This window comes from Schistocerca serialis, chromosome 1 (assembly GCF_023864345.2).
Source record: "Schistocerca serialis cubense isolate TAMUIC-IGC-003099 chromosome 1, iqSchSeri2.2, whole genome shotgun sequence".
In the NCBI taxonomy this organism is placed as follows: domain Eukaryota; kingdom Metazoa; phylum Arthropoda; class Insecta; order Orthoptera; family Acrididae; genus Schistocerca; species Schistocerca serialis.
Genome location: NC_064638.1, coordinates 142,050,729 through 142,071,027, shown reverse-complemented (window position 1 = coordinate 142,071,027; position 20,299 = coordinate 142,050,729). Strand labels below are relative to the sequence as shown.

The window sequence follows — 20,299 nt, the reverse complement described above, 5'->3', positions numbered from 1 at the left end:
CTACCTTTGGGTGCCGGGAAGGTTCCTTTCAATTAAAAAAAATAAAAAACGGTGGTAGAGCATGCCTACGCGGAAGCAAAGGTCGCGAAATTGAGTCTCGGTAAAATAAAATTAAAAAGAAGTAAACTGGAGATCGCGGGTTCGAATCCCACTGCGGTAAACAATTTCGCTTGTCGCCGCTGATTGCATTTAGTTTCCCGCTGCAGCTGAAAACAGTCGTCCCCATTCAATATATATATATATATATATATATATATATATATATATATATATATATATATATAGGGTGTTACAAAAAGGTACGGCCAAACTTCCAGGAGACATTCCTCACACACAAATAAAGAAAAGATGTTAAGTGGACATGTGTCCGGAAACGCTTAATTTCCATGTTAGAGCTCATTTTAGTTCCGTCAGTATGTACTGTACTTCCTCGATTCACCACCAGTTGGACCAATTGAAGGAAGGTAATTTTGACTTCGGTGCTTGTGTTGACATGCGACTCATTGTTCTACAGTACTAGCATCAAGCACATCAGTACGTAGCATCAACAGATTAGTGTTCATCACGAACGTGGTTTTGCAGTCAGTGCAATGTTTACAAATGCGGAGTTGACAGCTGCCCATTTGATGTATGGATTAGCACGGGGCAATAGCCGTGGCGCGGTACTTTTATATCGAGACAGATTTCCAGAACGAAGGTGTCCCGACAGGAAGACGTTCGAAGCAATTGATCGGCGTCTTAGGGAGCACGTAACATTCCAGCCTATGACTCGCGACTGGGGAAGACCTAGAACGACGAGGACACCTGCAATGGACGAGGCAATTCTTCGTGCAGTTGACGATAACCCTAATGTCAGCGTCAGAGAAGTTGCTGCTGTACAAGGTAACGTTGACCACGTCACTGTATGGAGAGTGCTACGGGAGAACCAGTTGTTTCCGTACCATGTACAGCGTGTGCAGGCACTATCAGCAGCTGATTGGCCTCCACGGGTACACTTCTGCGAATGGTTCATCCAACAATGAGTCAATCCTCATTTCAGTGCAAATGTTCTCTTTACGGATGAGGCTTCATTCCAACGTGATCAAATTCTAAATTTTCACAACAAACATGTGTGGGGTGACGAGAATCCGTACGCAATTGTGCAATCACGTCATTTTCTGTGAACGTTTGGGCAGGCATTGTTGGTGATGTCTTGATTGGGCCCCATGTTCTTCCACCTACGCTCAATGGAGCACGTTATCGTGATTTCATACGGGATACTCTACCTGTGCTGCTAGAACATGTGCCTTTACAAGTACAACACAACATGTGGTTCATGCACGATGGAGCTCCTGCACATTTCAGTCGAAGTGTTAGTACGCTTCTCAACAACAGATACGGTGACCGATGGATTGGTAGAGGCGGACCAATTCCAGGGCCTCCACGCTCTCCTGACCTCAACCCTCTTGACTATCATTTATGGGGGCATTTGAAAGCTCTTGTCTACTCAACCCCGGTACCAAATGCAGAGACTTCTCGTGCTCGTATTGTGGACGGCTGTGATACAATACGCCATTGTCCAGGGCTGCATCAGCGCATCAGGGATTCCATGCGACGGAGGGTGGATCCATGTACCCTCGCTAACGGAGGACATTTGGAACATTTCCTGTAACAAAGTGTTTGAAGTCGCGCTGGTACGTTCTGTTGCTGTGTGTTTCCATTCCATGATTAATGTGATTTGAAGAGAAGTAATAAAATGAGCTCTAACATGGAAAGTAAGCGTTTCCGGACACATGTCCACATAACATATTTTCTTTCTTTGTGTGTGAGGAATGTTTCCTGAAAGTTTGGACGTACCTTTTTGTAACACCCTGTACGTATGAAGATAGTAACTGTTCTTGAAAGAACATATACCATTGATGACCGTGCAGCTTCTCTAGAATAAATTACAATTAACTGAAACCCTCAGCTGCCGACAGATGTTGTTGATATACCTCGATGGGGACAGCTGAAAATGTGTGCCCCGACCGGGACCCGAACCCCGGATCCGCTTATATCTACAACACCCGTCGGCCGCTGAAGGTTTTAATAAATTATCGTTTATTCTAGAGAAGCTGCACGGTCATCAATGGTATCTATTCTTTAGAGAAGAGTTATTACCTTCATATTTCAGACAATCATTTGTTGAATTTATAATTTTAAAATCCTATCATAATCTGCTCATTTTACGTTAAAGGTCTGACACAATAAGTCAAATATACTGGTACGCAAAACTTAAGCCGATGAAACTTGGATCACACGTAGAAAGAACTGCTACAGGGGAGTAGAGAAGATAACTGAAATACGCATTGAAACAGACAAGTGACACGAAGTCACCGCGATTCGTGTTGTTTCCCTGGGCAATGGAGTAGGCGGTAAAAGATTCTCGATAGGGTGGGTGGTCGCCACGGATGGCAGTGGATTCCCTCAACGTTCTCCCACACTGGCTACAAGGTTGGGAGGGTGTGCTTGTGATGGGGCGTTCAGTTCCTCTACTAGCGCGGTTGACAATTCATGGACGGTCGTTTGGCATGTGGACGTGCAGCAGTAGGTCGTTCCTACGAGTCCCACACATACTATCGGATTTAAGTTGGGGGGGGGGGGGGGGGGACCAGCATATTTAAAGAATATCCTCCCATTTCAAGAGCTCATCCACCAGCTCTGTTCTAAGTGGTCGCGCATGTCAGCCACAAAACTGAAGTCAGAGCCGAATGCACCCCTGAAAAGGCACAAACGTGGAGAAGTACAGTGTCACAAAAACGTTGATCCTTGAGTGTCCATTGTGCAAAGCTCTTGAGGTCAATGCGCCCATGTGACATTATGCATCCCCACACTTTAACGCCTGGACCACCAAAAACATCATGTTCGACAGTGTTCTTGGGTGCATGTTGCATCCTCATTTGCCAAGAGGAGGAAGCGCTTAATGCAACCGGACATGATCGTTTTGAACGTCCAGGTGTCATAGTATGGGAAGCCATAATGTTGCACAGGACCAGTGTGCTCCAAACCGTTCAGCACGGTACTGTCACCGGCCAACGTTATCGTGACACTGTACTCCTTCATGTGTGTCCTTTCAGGCGTCCATTCGGCCCTTTCAGTTTTATAGATGACAATGCACGACCGCATCGAACAAGTCAGGTGGAGGGGATCTAACAACGAGCGGACATTCAGCGAATGCACTGGCCTGCTCGTTCCCCATCGAGTACGTATTGCATGCGTTGGGAACATATACTGCAGCACGTTCACAATCATCAACGAACGCCGATCGGTTGTCAGCAGCGCCCATGGCGGAATGGCACAGCAACTACGTACCAAACTAGTCGCCAGGACGGGAGCACGTTGCAGAGCAAACATTCCCGTTTGTGGTGATTACATGGCCCGTTAATAAGCATGCCCCTCCTTTTATAATGTCCAGGGGACCATTGTAATCATGGTGATTCAGTATAATTATTGTCTTCAAATGAAAGGCGATTTCTGTTCAACTGATTGCGATTTCATGTAGTTACCTTCTGTATTATGGTGTAGCAGTTCCTTCTATGTATGCTCAGAGTTTCATGGAGGTATGTTACTTGGAAATGATACCAAAGCTACTCTTTAAGTCTTGCACACCACTGTACTAAACTGACAAACTGTGTACATATCTTGAGACTGCATAACTCACAGCATATGAACTATCGAGACTTCATTATATACAGCGTTAAGCTGTTGGCGCGAAACATTCAGATCAATTTTCATCCTATGTTAAAACTGCTTACCTCAAGTGGACCTAATCCCAACTCTGTCTGCCGTCGGGAATGCCAGTGGAGCCATCCGAGATCCATAACTTCAACATCCCACCATTTCTGTCCTACTTTCCTAACACCGCACATGCCTGCTTTTAATCTTAAAGGACTCGCTACTGTGATGGTGAACATAGGTTTTACCACAGTCTGAAGGTTTCTGCTGGATTTATGCCACATGCGAATGTCGCAGTACTGTGCTTTCAGACTGTTTGATCTTCACATTCTCTTGAATTACAGTGGAACGTGTAACATATTATGCCTCAGATGCTGTGTGTGTCTGTGTGTGTGTGTGTGTGTGTGTGTGTGTCTGTGTGTGTGTGTGTGAGTGTGTGTGTTGAGAGAGAAAGAAAGACAGCTTCAGTAGCGTTATGATGAACAGCTCACTACACAGATTCCACACGAGGAGCGAAACCAGACGGTGCTAGCGCTAGTGTCTTGTACCTACACGCATATAGATTATTCTCTTTCAGCACTCTCCAACGGTCATAAGACCTATGACCACAGCCCTCATACTTCTGTCTATAACGGAAGTCTGCATCTCCACTGCTCTCACAGCAGACCTCAGCCAAATTGTTGAGGCAAATACTTCTCTCTCAAGGGCATCAATGCAGTGAAAGTCCTACAGTTCGGATGTGTTCTGTTAAAAAATCGAAACCAATTGGTACAGACGAGCTAAGTGGCGCAGGGACGAGGCACTGTACTCATATTTTAGAGGATGGTGTTTCAGATGTCCCTCTAGCCATCCAGGTTTAGGGTTTCCGTAATTTCCCTAGTTACTCAGGACAAATGCCGGTATGGTACTTTGACAGGACACGGCCTAGTTCGTTGTCAGTCTTTGATCAATTGGAGCTTGTGCTCGGTCTCTAATGACCTCGTCATCGACGGGGCAGCAAACCATCATCTTCCTTCTTTTCTTTTATTCAATAAGAGTCTCCTCTGTCGCCCCCTCATTTTCAGTATCATATAATACTGGCAGTGAGCTTAATCTGTAGTCCGTACTGCAATCCTGTATGTAACCGACAATAACAAAAACGAAAAGAAGAGACTACGAGTTCGTTGCGTACCAGGACCAAAATAGTCTTGGCCAAATTGCATTTTATTCTACGACTGCTTACGTATCAAGACTACCAATCGTCTTTATAGGTCTCAGCTACATCATTTCATACAAAAACGGTATGTTCTAGGAGAAACAGGTCTTATGTGAGTGACCTGCTGATCCTTAAACTTTGTCTTCGAGGTCTTAATCCTATATCAATAACCCGTCAATAATCTTTTAACTTTTAATCTTTGGGGCACTTCCGAGTTTGATGCACCAAATATCCATTGCTACAGTCCGTCCTTATAGGAGTCATTCGACCATTATGGCTGTTCCAGTTGTCTGTTCTACTTTCATAGCACCAGCTACACACTATGTGCATATGAGTCCAGAGGATTATAGCGTCACTGGTAAAGACTGGGTAGCTGTATGCAGGTGATGTATTCGCTGTCGTTCTTGTGTTTCATGGCTTCCCCAATTGGTCATACAATTATACCAGTATAGTTACTCATCTGTTACCACTTCTTCGCCGCTCTAGTCTAACAAGGGGACCGTACGAGCTCCCCATCACCGATTTGATTCACATTGACAGGATGTGTAGTGCATGACTAGCACTTGACCGTAAGTGAATAGGAAAATCAAGTTTGAAAATTTTAGGCGTGCTTGTATATTTTGTGAAGCCCCTAATACTCAAGCTGTAGTATTGTACTCTACTGACTCCCGTTGCTGAATGTCGTGATCTCATCTCGGTTGCTACCACTATTCCTGTGTAGTGATCTTCACTTTTTATTAATTTTAAAAATGCTTTTCATCAAGTTAGTCACGATTTTCTGTTACGGGTCTCGACTGCTGTTGGTTTTAATGGTGCTGCACGATATATGTTCACCTACCTAATTACTGGTATTTAGGCGTCTATTGACGTGAATGGTCTTCTTATCCCCCCAATAGAAGTGCGTCGAGGCATCCTACAGGAGAGTGCTATTTATGGAATCCTTATTGCGGTCCATAGTGGCTCGATTTCTCCCTTTTTGGGAGAAAGGTTTATCGTCCGCGCGTATATTAGTAACGTTTTGATACCTCTTCGTACTTATGATGACTACATATCGCTGCTCAAAGACGTTATGGGAGCGTTTTCTCATCTTATAGCAGGGCAGGTTAACGGTCGGAAATCTCGGTTACTCAGTTTCCATGGATTTGATGCGGTTAAGATTTCACAGGCTGTGGCGGTCGCACGTTATAGATGGTTGGGTGTTATTATTGATCGTTGTTCGATGAAGCTGGCTGCGTTAAACTGGGAGTTCATCACGGACAGGATTGAAAGAGCGATCCTTGAACACAAGGGTTGTTCCCTCTCGTTACTTATTACGGTTCAGACCTTGCAAACTTATGTGTTGAGTAAGTCCTATTTTCAGAATGAGATTTCACTCTGCAGCGGAGTGTGCGCTGATATGAAACTTCCTGGCAGATAACTGTGTGCCGGACCGAGACTCGAGCTTGGAGGTAGGAGACGAGATTCTAGCAGAAGTAAAGCTGTGAGGACGGGGCGTGAATCGTGCTTGGGTAGCTCAGATGGTAGAGCACTTGCCCGCGAAGCGCAAAGGTCCCGAGTTCGAGTCTCGGTCCGGCACACAGTTTTAATCTGCCAGGAAGTTTCAAGTCCTATTTTGTTGCACAAATTTTCCCCTTCCTGCGACGATATCCCGAAAGTTACAACGATTATCGGTCAAGATTATCTGACGAAACTCTATTTTTCGGGTGCGCTATGATGTTTTGGCCTGCCTGATGTGCGGACCAAAGGTTCTGGTTTACTTCTTCGAAACACTATTTTAACGTGTCTTCGCGTCCCCCAATCACTTACAGCTCCACTTTGTTTCCAAATCGCGTTACCTCCTTGGAGTCCCTGTCTCCAGAGACAAATTGGGAGGTTGGTTGGTCCAACGTCCTCATGGTTCCAAGTCATTCATAATCTCATCCCCACCAACGTTCGACTTTTTCACATTGGCCTTAGTGAGCTTGACCTACGCGGTCGTTGCCACGAAACAACTACATTACATCATCGGTTGTTCGCCTGCGGACACAGATATTAGAGTTGGCTTCGCCGTCAATTGGCCTTTCTTGCCAGGACGACGGAAACGGCAATCTTCGGTGAGATTCTCCAGCGTACCGATCTATCGTTCTTTCCTAGTACGAAGAACAGTAAAATTATGTGGCTTGTTGGGCATTATACTCATTGCGCGGTGGAGAGGTGGTATGATTCTGACCCTTCTTCCTTTTACCAGTATAATGTTATGGCTCACTGGACATGGCAATGGATGCCACGCTATCATGCGCTTTCTGCGAAAATGCTGTTCTTTGTATTTAATTGTCGAGGAATTGGATGATGTGTGGAATCTCTTTTCTGTTCGGATGTTTCATTCCTGTTGCCCTGCTTTGGGTAAAAACTAAATAAAAGTGTGAATTAATGGGTCTTTGTGGTATTTTCGCCCCGGTCTCTCTTCAGGTGTATTTTTACAGTTAATTTTTGTGGCCCTGTTTGTCTTGTTTTTTAATTAATAAAAACTAAACAAGAAATTGTTGCACGCAACGATTGGAAATGATTTTTTTTTCTCTCTCTTTTCAGTGACGGAAGCCATGTAGGGTTAAAGTCGACTTTGGTTCGTTCCTTTTTGACTAGCCTGTTGTAAGGTTTCAAAGAAAAATAAAAAAATAAATATTAAAAATACGGGCAGTGTCATGTTAGGAGCCAGCTCAGTGACTGGCCTCGGGAACCGACCCCTGCCCATCTTGACTCCATCCAGCTTGAAAATGTCTGTGTCTGTTCTCTCCTCCCGCTATAAGAAAGAAAAAAGAAAAATAGGGGTAAAATGCTAGCTTGTCACACTGGCGGCCCAGGTTCGATTCCCAGCGGATGCATCTACTTTTATGCCTCTTACATTATAATCCACTATGTGAGATATTCCTATACGATTCTCTTGTATATATTCCGGACTTACAGCACCACCTAAATACCTAACACAAATGAAAATTCGTTGTATCATGGTGTAGTCAGTTGACTATTTTTTTTTAAAAAAAAGAAAAAACGCCTAGCGTGTAAGCGCTTAGTTTCGGAAGCCAGAGGTACATGGTTCGAATCTCCTCCCGCCCCACTTGTTCTTTTTCCTTCGTCCCCACGTAATTCTAACCCACATAATTCTAAGAAAAGTTTTATTGTAATTGTGCAAGTAGTCGCGATTAAAGATTGGAAAAATTTTGTAGGGAGATTGAAAACAGAAAAAGGATACACAAGAACTTTGAATCAAATCAGTGCAGTCTTTTTATTTATATTATTATCCACATTTGTGACGCGTACAATGTGTAACCTGTGGAGCACTGCTCCAATTACGATGATACTGGTCATCGAAACACGCAAAGCAGTAATTACTGCGGTATACAGCATTTGTAATGAACGAAGAATTTTTCACGTGCATTACTTTTAACATGTCAATTGCAGAACAAATTTGGCTTGCATTTGTAAACGGTTCTCAGCCATTTTCACGGAATGCCACGATTAGCTCTCGTAAGAATTAAGTGGGACTGAAAGAAAAGTACTGTCAGTGAGATTCGATTCACAGACCTTGTGCTTATGAAACTAAAAAGCTTACTCGCTCTGCTGCGGAGTCCCAGATTACTAGCAACAATACAAGCACGCCTAAAATTGTCAAACTCGATTTTCTAGAAAACGGTTAAAAGTTGCGCCTTCTTGTTTATATATGTCCTAGTAATGCCCTACACATCCTGTCAAGTGTATCAAATCGGCGAGGGGATGTTCGTACGGTCCCCTTCTAAGCTAAGCAACTCTGCAAGTAATAAGCAGTCTTCTTAAGGATTATCGGACTGCTCCAGAAAAAGTCAACATCAGTCTGCTATGCTTCAAATTGCAATTTTCACTAGGAATTTTCCTTGTATGAATGGGGTATGGACCACCGTCGACGTATTACCCCTTCTTGCCCATACTTCACCCCTTCCTTTCACGCCACTGCGATGGAGGTCAAGACAGCCATGCCCATCGTTAAAAACCACACTGTTTTCTTATGAGCGCCCGTGGAAAACATTTCACACACCGCCGCTCAGAATGGACACTAAGAAGCCTTAGGGGCTGACATAAAGGACGTCAGTGAAACCACCCCTTAGATATAGGCGTAGATTCCCACACAACGACAGTTGGCAGTACGATCATAGATTTTGTTATAGTGTATGGAGAGGGACTACTAGAGTCGGTTGAAAATCATTCGACGAAATTAGAACGGGATCAGAGGCAGCAGAGAGTGGTTATGTCTTTTCATTCCCTCTGTTTCTCGTCCTCCTGTGCCGTGATCACTGTGGTGTGCGACGCTGACAAATGCATGAAATAATGACAAGTATTCTTCTAAGATCACCCAGTTTGGCAATACCCTCTGTGCCACCCTTCCGCCTTTGTTCAGCACTTTTAAAAGTGTAGCTGAACAGAGACGACCTGTGATGAAGTCTTAGGTGCCTGCAGACAGGCAACCCCTTTGACACCACTCCGATTCTGGATGGCCTACAAGCAGACGCAGGAACAGCAGCGTTGCCTGCCTGCAGGTGCCTAACACTCTCATCACCGATTTTGTGTCTACAGGTACATGTTTAAGGCGCTCAACAATGGTGTACGAGTGCCACTGTGCTGTTGGTGAACTGCATGGTCCAAAAAGAACGCTCTGCCGTTTTATTCACGTATGTGTCAGTGTCGCATCCCTCTGTGATCATGACTCAGACAACGCGAAACAGGAGGACTGAAAAGCATAAGTACTCTTTGGTGCTTTGGGTGCAGTTCAAATTTTCTACCAATGGTATTGCGTGGTCGGTAATGGTTCCACCCTATACACCACAGCAAAAATTGCGGTCGCAAATCTTATTATTTTTCTATGCTATCGAATAACGATACAATTAAAATCCATTTTATTTTTTTCTTTGAGTTATTCTTGACAGGCATTATTGCTTCAGAGGCAAAAGAAAATGTAGTATTATCGTCTAAAAAGGGGTGTTGTGCAAATGATTATCAAATAAACAAGCACATTTTATTTTACAAGATAAGATAATTTGATTCAATTTATTGGACGATCATTCTTGAATGTGGGTCAGCCTTCGTAATTCAAAGAATTTATAAATCCAAGAAATTATTTCTGATGTACGTCTACACAGTAGTAACAAGCAGAACAGCACTCGTTTCTGGTTCCTTTTAGTACTAGGGAGCAGCGAAAATGGTAGCTTGGAATGGACCATCAGTTGTCCAATCCCTCTCTGTCCCCTCCTTTGTAACTTCGAATGAGAGATTTTTGGCCCAGTCTGGCTTGGTCCCTGCTGTTGACACAGAAGGCAGCAACAATGCCCCGGAAAGGGATAATATTGTGGGACACCGATATCTTTAAAGGACAGACTTAATATGACAAATACCAGACAATAAATAAGCGGATATTCGATCGATTTAACGAGAACGTCACAACTAGAATACTCCAGCAGTGGGATTCAGGTGCAACTCTTCAGTATACGACCAACACGGATTTTACGTTTGCTGCAACATTATCTCGGGAAAGAAATTTCAAATCGAAGCATAAAATTCATCAACAGGTGCATCACGAAATACGTCTCACAGAGAGAGAGAGCTAGAACCTTTCTATTATAATCTGTTTGAGTCATCAGTCCTCTGATAATCTGATGCGGTCAGCCAAGAAATCCTCTCCTTTGCATGTTAATGTTGGGATAGCAGCTGACAATGGTGCAAATTGAGAATGTATAGTATGGTACATTCAAGTACAGTGCGCAGCAAACTGGCATGTACAACGAGGGGCAGCAGACAGCTGTGCGACACATTCTGTCTCAGCATTACTGTCCACGACAGCAGCAGTATCATTGCATCAATTCCCACTGTGCTTGGTGTTGCTACGTTAAAATTAACAGCTCAAGGATCGTCACAGGACATATTTATAAAGCAACGAAGTGCCGTGAACACACATGGTCTGCAGGAAGTGGCATGTGCTGCAGTGGAGCGAGAGTAGATCTGTGTTATTGTTTTGCTTGAGATAGTGGGAACAGTGATATGGAGATGTGCTGGTCATGATTTCGGTCACTCAGGATCAACGAAAGTTCATTGCAAGATGGTGTACCTACTCCGACAAGTGTTGCATGCAATAAATGTGGAATTCAAAGCATACAAAAAATGTTATTAGTGAAATACTGTCGGATTGTCTCCAAACGTCAGTCAGTCCCTCCAATCATTAACAGATGTTCCATTAAAACTAGAATCTTCCATGCCAAGCCATATTCGTCCATATACATCCATCCTGATTTCGAAATATAATCTGCTTACGATGAAAATACAGCCCATCAAGCCAAGGAATGGAATCAGATGTGCGTAACATAGTTACCAAACGTCTGACAGGGCTATTTAAGTACAGTTATGCTGTGTGTTGTACTCCTTCCCACCATTAACAAATGTGCCGATAACACTACGGTCTTCCTTGCTATATACGTCCATACGAAATGTAATTTGCTTAGGAAGCAAAAGAAATACCCAATGACCCAGAGGAATGAGATGCGTGTAACTTAACCTCCAAACGTCTGTCAGGCCTATTTAAGTACAGTGATACTATGTGTGGTACTTCCTCCCGCCATTAACAAATGTTCCATTAAAACTAGACTCTTCCGTCTCATATACATGCTTATAGACTCCACTCTAGTTACGAAATGAAATTCGCCTACGAACAAAAAAATACCCAGTAATCAATCGCGTGTAACATAGGTTCCAAACGACTGTCTGGGCTATGTAAGTACAGTGAAGTTAGGTAGGTTACCTCCTTCTATAAGTAACAAATTTTCCAATAAAACTACGGTCCTGCACACTATATACAACCCATAACGATTTTTGAAATGTTCTTCCACATCGTTAGCATTTAGACAGGATCAAACTCGAACAATCCATTTCCATAGTTTTAAATCGGACCTTAAAACTAGATTCTTTGTAACGGAGGAATCTTCCTATCACATTCCTACAGTGGCGGGAAGACTCCGCAACACAGCCACTGCCAGGACAGTATATTTCCGATGAGGTGGTGATTAGGTGTTTGAAGTTCTAAGAAAATAAGTTGTAGGAAAAACAATTGTACGAGCTGGTAGATACTGCAGTATTCCTGACAGCTGCTCCATCAGAATAGTAATTCTATCGTCAGCCATTTCCAACCTATATAGTTTGATTGCGTGTCTTTAGATGCTTTCCTGCTACCACATTTTACAAGTGGTGCAATTTAACAGCTCAGCTGTTACTACGGCAGACAGAGTTATCACTTTTTCTAGCATGCTATTCACATTCGACATTCCATCCACTTACACGTGACATGCTATTTCTGGCCTTCATTCACCCCTATACCGGTACCCCTGAAAGGTCTAAGAGTTTTATATTTTCTAGTATGGTTTCTCACAGTTTCTTCCACTAACATATGACCAATATCAAGGATCTTCGTATCGCATTCCTCCAGAAGTGGGAACAGTCTGTGATACAGTCGCTGCCAGCAGGGCGGATTTCCGATGAAGTGGTGAATGGATGTTTGAAATTCTAAGAAAATAAGCATTTTTAATATAGGCCACTTCCAGCTTATATGGTTTGATCAAGAGTCTTTAGATGCTTTCTTGCTTTTGTTACCTATCATTCCTACGCCGATCACATTCTCATCCCCATGTAGAAGACATGGTTTTTCAGCACTGAAAGAGCTGAACTTGAGAAATTTACCACGCAGACTATAGAGAAACTGTTCTGGAAAACCTTAACAAGTAATAACACTCGTTTAGCGCATAATACCAAATCTAACGAATGGGGTTACGCAAAGGAGACCATATTTCAGTGCTAAAGATTTCCGGCAGGTGTTGTTATAAGGAAGAGAAGAGGTATCAGCAGTGATAAGCATCAAAGAGTAGTTTTGACCAGCCTAATGCTTTTCCTACGTTAGCCTAACTTTAAGTAGTTGACGACCACTTTCAGACTACGCCGGCTCAACCAGAACGTCTGAGAGCACACAGCTGTTGGTCGTTTAGTTCCTCATCTGTTAGGTACTTCGCTATGGTTCCATTGGGGCTAGTCATTCCAAGAAATACATTTAACGGCTTGCAGGAAGCGTTCTGTTATTGAATCGAATCTTTTGTCCATCTGTGACTGAGTTCTGCAGACCGGAAACAGAAGCCTCTTGTTCGACTGTGAGGTGTACTGCCATTTTACACATTTCCCGTCTTTATTTTGTTGAGAGAACACTGATTGTGATGTGTTGTTTGCATAGAGATGGTGAAACATCGGTGGAAAAGACATTTTCTGATTCTGTAGACATGAGAAATACATATCTACATCTACATCTACATCTATACTCCGCGAGCCACCTTACGGTGTGTGGCGGAGGGTACTTATTGTACCACTATCTGATCCCCCCTTCCCTGTTCCATTCACGAATTGTGCGTGGGAAGAACGACTGCTTGTAAGTCTCCGTATTTGCTCTAATTTCTCGGATCTTTTCGTTGTGATCATTACGCGAGATATATGTGGGCGGTAGTAATATGTTGCCCATCTCTTCCCGGAATGTGCTCTCTCGTAATTTCGATAATAAACCTCTCCGTATTGCGTAACGCCTTTCTTGAAGTGTCCGCCACTGGATTGTGATTATTAAAAGCTTATCTGGCTCTGTAAAGTACAAGGATGATCTGGAATCACTTATATCATTGACATCGCTGATGGTTAAAATATACGAGTGGAACTAGCAATTTCCTCTATTTTCGAGTTTTCAAATAAACATCTTCGCAGACGAGATAAGTTTCTAACTACTCAATGGTTTGCAGCACGACCCACGTTAAAGTTTCGGCTCTCTAAAGATATACTTTCCACTCTTTATCTTCATAATTATGCTGTACAGGTGATCGATAGCTTACTACTGTCCGGTTGACATTGAGAACAGTAGCGTAAATGAAATGATATTCCGGCGAAACATGTGAAAATACATGAAATTCTGGAAACTTCGTATGCTGCTCGATGGTTTCAGCATAAAAGTGTCGCAAATATAATCGTTTTTGGGGTGTAAAATCGAATACTGCAGCTCATATCGATCTCGAGATGGGTATTAATTCTCGACGGATGAAGCATTTCTCATCGACAGAGCTCTGAACGTAAATTTTCTTGCAATCCCCGAGTCTGGAGATGGTCAAAACCCCTTGCAGAAACCACGGCATCGAGCAGACCCGGCCGTAAACGGTACTGTTAACGGACGCCTCTGTGCCGGAGGAACCAGCCCCAGTTGTCTAGTGACCGTTGGCCAAGGTGGATGACCGACTGACCACGTGAGGGATCTATAGCGCTTCGACTATATGCGGCGCATATGCTTCTGTTTTTGGGAACTGTATGTCTTGGAGGTATATGTAGGTGTGCCTGACGGTCGATAGCTATATGGAGGATGCGAAAGTGATGACTTTGTGTTGTGCATGATGTGAATTGCGTTTACTACAGCGACGTAGCGAAATGACATGGTAGAACAATCATTTGTGGTGATGATCGGTTTCATGCCGAAAAACTCAAGCTTTTCTCGACAGTAGCAGAGCAATGTAATTGACTAAGTGTGTTTGGCCATAGTTTCCGTTCTCATGATCTGTAGACCACTTTTGAAGGCTTTAACTGTCACTGCAATATGACTTGTATTTTTTTCGATCTATACAAAAACGTTTTCCACTCAAATTCTCGTAATTTTTCCATCTGTAGAAAGTGACAGACTGCGCTCCCACACCAGTATGGTTTTGGTGGCCAAATTAAGTAAGAACCAATAAGGGTGCTCCATTCACAGGGCGTTTCACGACGTCACAGAGTCACAATATTTCCTTTCTGGTATAATAGTATCTACATACCGGTTTGAACAAGACAGAGGCGGAACAAGGCATCTGCTGAAAGTTCCCTGACGTCCGAGAGTCACATGATGTCTTCTTTGTTCATACAGGCACTTTTGCATAGATGAGATGATGTCCCTCACTTACCACTGTGGCTAAGAGCATCTCCAGGCTAGCAGTTGTAGGACATCGAAAATTCATCGATAATTCCAGCCATTTTTCTCGTCCGTAGGGCAGTGCTTCGAATTCTAGGAGAATATTTTAGACATGCGATCTGCTTTCTCTCTATGTTTTCTTTTCACGATCTGTTGTGGGTTTTCAAATATTTCACGAACTGTTAGATTGTAATTGTTCCGATTTCCTCATCTGTGCTAACACTATACTCTTCTTCTTCTTCTTATGCTTCAACATTGTCTTCGCCTTCCAACGCACATGCGGGGAGGTATGGACACAGTCTTTGGCTGCATGATTACAGGTGTTATTATCAGTATTAGGTATGTGTGTCCTATTTTTTAACATCACTGCAGTTCTCTCTTTTTTTTTTAAACACTCCATAATTCCTATACGTATAGCAGTGTAGGGGGTTGTTTCAGTTATCGTCTTAAACTGAGTCTTTTTGCTGCCAATTCACAATTGGAGCAGAGAGATTTATTTCGACTTGTAGGTGAAGGGAGAGTCCTATGTAGCGTAACTATTTACTCGTATTCTGAGTCCGCCTTCTACTAGTTTCAAGTGGTATTGTGAACCTTTTTCCAAGAGGATAACACCAGTTGTGTGACTTCAACAATTTTGGGATGTGGTGCGATTTTAAGCACTTGTTGTGTAGCACTATGCATATAGATGTGTAATTAGGAGCGATCTTACTTCAGTTTCCCACCAAAAACAAATAAAGTACACTAACTTAACCTGCCTCTCTGGCAGCTGAACAATTGCCCATTTCCTACCATTTCCAGGGGAGGGGTGATAGCGGGGAGTGGACGACCTCCTAGGAGTGGAAGGAGTGGGGGAGGAGGGGGGAGGGTGCAGGGCATCAGCTCCTTCTGGTGGATGTAGTGCGAACCAGCTCAGTTGGTCCCCGCATGTCGAGGTGAACACATGTCTTTGAGTTAGGTTACCAGAGGGAGCCTGATTAAGCAATAAATGAATAAAAATACTATATCCTGCCTTACGTCCTCACAGAATTACCATATACCACCAAAATTAAATAAAGTACATTAACATAACCTTTTTCTCCGGACAAATACAGACAGTTTCCGATATTTCCAGGCGTGACATCATTGTGGAGTGAGGGGGGACGGGAGGAGAGGAAGTTAGGTTAGCAGAGGAAGCCAATTTGACCCATTTTCCGCCTAAATATTCCGCAATTTCCAGGGGATGGAGGGAGTGTAACATCATAGGGGTGCGGAAAACCCAGTAGCTATTTTGAATAAAAAGTACCCCCTTTGTTCCACTACTGTCAAGAATGCCTGTAAGATGACGAAAACTCCATTTTCAACGCCTCACTGGCCGTCTCTGCATTGACCGACCAACTGCAACAGGTATACTAGTGCATCCCTCAAACTGACATTCAGTACCCGCAGAACATAATCCATGCACGTTTGCACGATTGTATTTCACCGGTTATTAATGCACCAGCTTACAATATCAGTCATTAAAATGTGTTACCTAGACAAATGTATTCTGTCAGAGTATTTCCACCTCAGTTACCGCAACGCTGAAATATATGAATAAAGACTACACACTTCGCTCTTAACCTTTCATCATACCTTTTATGTCTGGCAATAGGACTGCGCTCTACAGGTTATTAACATGCGACTATCCCTGTATGGTAGTATATTATTGAATACGTTAAAGGACCGGCGAATTATGTACTACAATATAATATAAAGTGTAGCAAAAGGTAATTATTAGCTTAAACGCCCTCTCGGAAACAACTGCTCTTTGCACTCAACGATGGTTTCTAAGTAAATTGACGAACTACCTGTCTTGAGGTGCACACAGAGGTTATACGATATTTTCTTGGTATCTAGTTGGAGCAAAGTTTTTCAGTTAAATTTTTATATGATCTCTACGAGTCATTCAAAATATTTCCAGTAGAGTTTGTTTATCTAACCTTCTTAGCATGATTAATAGCCTTGTTACCAAACTCAGTGACTGATGTTTGCAAACTGTTTCCAGGACGTCGCCTGCATGAATCATGAGTGGCTCTTCGACTGCTCGGACGAATGGCACCTGATTCCACACGTCAGCACAGACGCTTTCACTGGGTGATTGTTGGTGCTGTCGCTAAACATCCAGAATACAAGACAGATTGCAAATGTGTACGTGGTACCACTGCCTGAGTTTCAAGTGTTCGACGTGAAAAATTTAAGACATATTACGACTGCTCTCGGCAGACCTAGAGATAACACTTTATCTGTGAGACAATATATGAACTTCCCTCTCCGATTTTGTGTGAGCACCTCAGTGCTTGTAGAAATGACTCAACCAAATAAATTTGAATACAAAAGTAATTTTATGAACTACGGAACGTCTCAACACAGTGTAAAGAGCAATGTTACTCCTAACCCTATGCTGTTGTCATGCTATACAGATTATAGAGTTCCATTTCTAGCTTCACACATGAGAGTTCTATGTTACTCTTCATTTTCGTAGAGGCGATATCTCGTCGACATGATGACGGCAAAACGGTCCCGTGTGACCCGGCATATTATGATCGAATCCTTGTAATGGAAGAAATTACTGCATACACATAAAAAATTAAAACGTCCAAAGTCACGTATTTCTCCAGTGTTATTACCAACTCTCGGGAGAGAGTGTAACGCTTTATTGAAGTTAAGGGTATATTATAGTGGTATTGTGGGTCCTGATACGTCGTGGTATGGGAAAACTTAACCAAAACGTAGGGTAAGCAGAGCTCAAAGGCTACAGGGAGTGAAAGCGTTGACCCAAATGAGGTTACAGTTTCAAACACAATTTAATTTTATTAAACATTAAAATACACTTGTTCACTGGGGTATATATATATATATATATATATATATATATATATCTCAAAACACAATAAAAGTTTTTAAACTCCGGGCCTGAAGGGCCGCTGAACATTCACAACTGTAATGCCAGAATGACAACCTTAAGATTCAACATAAGGAGATAATCATGGTCTGAAGGACCCAACACTTTTGATTAATTATTGACCAATACAATAAGTTACTGAAAGGAATGACTTTAATCATTCGGCGAGAGGGGCCAATCAAATATAACGACAAATTCTGTCTTGATAATGCTACAAGAATGCAAAACCAACAGTTAATTTACTTCGTCCAAAGGAGCAGTAAAGACCAAAAGACAAATTCATATACCAAAGGTTTTTTTAATGAAACAAGCTAACAAGGTAAAATTAATAACCAAAAAGGGGTAGTGACGTCGCCACTCGGCCTGAAGGGCCTGAATATCAGTAGTAATAAATATTTGAGAATGGTTGAAGCTAGTGAGTTAGCTCTTAAAACCAGCCCGTGCTCCTCACCACTAGGAAAAATTTACAGTCAGCTGTGCTAGGACTGCCTGCTTTAGCAATATGGCACAGACCAGCAGAACAACTAGAAACTTCACCAACGTGGCGAATCGTCCACATAGGGCATGACAGCAACTCTCTATAACACATAAAATAAAAATTACTGAACATTGAAACACATAGTTCAAAATATAACGCCTATCTAGGCAGGAACTGTTAATGACACCCACTGGCCTTTGTAAATCTTCGACTTAGTAAATGTGACGGCCAGTACTAAATAATAATACCACTCAACAAATTGTTAAATACAAGATCGTTATTGCACTTGGGTCAGAATAAAATTTCAACCGCAGATAATATTTTAGATTGAGTTATTAAGGCACAGAGAGTTAACACTCTTTCCTAGTGATAGTTACACTTGACAGTGTAACAGCTGATCATTGAATCGGGATTTCGGGCACGCCTGAGTCTCATGGTACACGACCTTAGAGCAAAACACACCCGACGACACGGGCAGAAATTGAGTGAGACACATCAAGTCAAGAAATTCTCACCGTTAGTCCAAAAGGCAGACAAGCCTTCGGCGACAGGTTGCAACCAGCACCAATTCGAGTTACGTCAATCGCCCCAATTCCGCCATAGCAACGCGGACACGCCGCGTCAACAGTTGCCACGCCGAGCTTCCTTATCACACAGCCCGTCCAGAACGACTGCCGCCGTCCCGAGTACACACGCTCGTAGCAATCACGTGCGTTCACAGGAAGCTATACCACCCTTCCCGCAACATTGCGCTGCCACACAACCGGAAACTAAACTCCCCGTCTCACTCCGGCAGCAGCACTCGATACTCTCGTCGTCAGCAGGTCTCCCTACAGAACGCAGCGCCCTCCGAAATCTAAAAGCAAACGGACCAATCGCGGCAGAGCAAAGCCAAGGATCCAGAAGACGACACACCACACCTAGGCAAAGATGAAGATGATACGGTTCAGGTCTATGTCAGGACGTATTTCGTTGTCGGCTAGTAGGATATGATTGAAATTTTATTGTGTGAGGGTGCGGCGATCACATAGTTGTAGAGTTGGAAGTATGCGTCCATAAAGGTGCGTCATAGTTTCAAGACCACAAAATACGAAATAAACGAGGTTTGGTTGGTATGAGACGAGTAGAATAAGTAGGTGGCTGGTATGGACGGCGAGGCAAATTGTCAAGCGGGTAAAAGATTCTAGCACAAGTGTCAATCCGGATGCGAATGCTAAATGAACTATGTGGATATCAAGAATTAGCAGCCACCGTTAAATATTTGGGAGAGGGTAAATTTAGATGATATTGGCAAGGGGAAAGATGGGTCGGATCAGAGCAATGGAGGTACAGAGGATTTCAAGAGTTCTAAACTCTACTGTAATCCTTAGGATAGTATTTGTTTTAGAAAAACGGAAAGAGCAGGAGATTTGGTTGCGAGAGCCGTCCAGTAGGCCCCCATGGCAGGAAAATAAAACCAAGTATCTCACAGAAAACCCACGGGCCAACAAAACCACATGTGTTTCACAGTTATGAATCGTGGATACAGACCATCCGTTAATGAGAGTCATTCAATAACATACTACCTATATCGAACTTCTGTTGGTTGGTTAGGTGTAGTGTGACATAGAGGACATGAAGGTCTTGCCATCGTGACTAAATTTATTACAGTAAGGCGATACAATGCAAATCTGACCACTTACATACTGTTTATTATTGAAGAACAGTTCAGAAAAAACTTGTTATGCTCATCAGTATGAATCAGCAGACATTATTGCTCCCTGGTTTACAAGGAATTGGTTCATGACAATAATTTACTGACTTTGAGCCAATACTCACGAAAGAATGACATATAGCTCCCTGAGCAGGTATAGCTATAAACAATTCATATTTTCCAAATCAGTTATCGTAGATCTCATATGAAATGGAAACGACTAAAAAGTGTCATTTACATGCAGTGATCAAAGGAACACTAAATGTGAATTACTTACGCAGCTAGTCATAGATTTAAGTTATCATTACGTTATT

General features: G+C 42.8%; 1 protein-coding gene across 1 annotated transcript in view; it reads left to right on the top strand.

Moving 5' to 3' along the window:
• Nucleotides 1-17,252, top strand: part of LOC126456747 (transcription factor 15-like) — a 52,059-nt gene extending 34,807 nt beyond the window's left edge. Inside the window, exon 3 of the mRNA XM_050092536.1 lies at nucleotides 16,918-17,252. The gene's annotated coding sequence lies outside the window, so the exon portion shown is untranslated. The remainder of the gene's footprint in view (nucleotides 1-16,917) is intronic.
• Nucleotides 17,253-20,299: the final 3,047 nt, after the last annotated feature.